The 1,457-nt window shown below is 40.6% G+C and overlaps 1 pseudogene; it reads right to left on the reverse strand.

The window, feature by feature from the left end:
* Window positions 1–604: 604 nt before the first annotated feature.
* Window positions 605–1,079, reverse strand: LOC118007405 (annotated as a pseudogene).
* Window positions 1,080–1,457: the final 378 nt, after the last annotated feature.

Consider the following 1,457-nt stretch of genomic DNA (forward strand, 5'->3'; position numbering starts at 1 on the left):
CCTCTCTGCTCACGCACATGGGCACACACGCTCTCTCTCTCTCTCTCTCTGAAATAAATATATATATATTTAAGATTTCATTTATTTACTTGAGAGAGAGAAAGAGAGAGAGAGCACGAGACGGGGGAGGGTCAGAGGGAGAAGCAGGCTCCCTGCCGAGCAGGGAGACCGACACAAGACTCGATCCCAGGACTCCAGGATCATGACCTGACTTGAAGGCAGTCACCTAACCGACTGAGCCACCCAGGCGCCCTGAAATAAATATTTTTTTAAAAAATCGTGGTAAAATATACATAACATTTACCATTTTAAGCATTTTTAAGTGTGCAGCGCTGTAGCATTAAGTACATTCCGAATGTTGCAACCACACTACCGTCCATCTCCTGAACTTGAGACACAAACTCCCAATCTTCTCTACTCCCGAGTCACTGTCAACCACCATTCTAATTTCTCTACGGATTTGACTACTTTAGGTATACTGTATAGTGGAACCATACGATATTTATCCTTTTGTGTCTGGCTATTTTACTTAGCACAATGCCTTCAAGGTTCATGCATCTTGTAGTGTGTGTCAGAATTTCATTTCTTTTTTTTTTTTTTATCATTAGTTTGGATACCATTAGTTTATTATAAAAGAGAGACATGAAAATTATTTACATGATGAAAGATTTCACAACTTCACTAGAATGGGCAGCTTCACTTCATGCCATTTTAATAATGATTTCAGTCCACATACTTTCCGAGAATGTCACCATCTCTAAATAAGAAATAATCCTTGTCATCTAGAACTACTTTGGTGCCTCCATATTCTGGGAGAAGAACTTTATCTCCAACTTTCACACTAACTGGTTGAATCTCTCCACCCTTTCCTTTAGAGCCCGATCCAACAGCTACTAGTGTTGCTTGCAACACTTTTCCTTGAGATTTTTCTGGAAGCATAATACCTCCTTTGGTTAGTTTCAGCTGTGCTCCTTTCAACTAAAACTCGGTCAAAGAGGGGAAGAAACTTTCTAAACGCCTGCCCTGCCATGACGCCGACCGCCGCAGTTGGTACTCTGCCCTGGAGCTGCTACCTCTGCCTCATTTCTTTTTAAGGCTGAATAATATTCCAATTTTGTTTGTTTATATCACATTTTGTTTAGCCATTCGTTGATGGACATTTGGGTGGTTTCACCTTTTAGCTATTATAAATAATGTTGCTATGACCATTGAGGAACAAATATCTGTTCAAGTCCCTGTTTTCATGTCTTTGGGGTATATAGCCAGAGGTGAGATTGCTGGATCATATGGTACGTCTGTTTTGAGAAATTGCCCTACTGTTTTCCACAGCAGGAGAGCCATTTCACATTTCCACCAGCGATGCACATGGGTTCTAATTTCTCTACATCCTTGCCAACACTGTTATTTTCTTGTGTGTGTGTGTGTGTGTGTGTATATACACACACGTATATAGACTA

Source organism: Mirounga leonina, unplaced genomic scaffold (assembly GCF_011800145.1).
Source record: "Mirounga leonina isolate KUSES-001 unplaced genomic scaffold, KU_Mleo_1.0 Mir_125, whole genome shotgun sequence".
NCBI lineage: Eukaryota > Metazoa > Chordata > Mammalia > Carnivora > Phocidae > Mirounga > Mirounga leonina.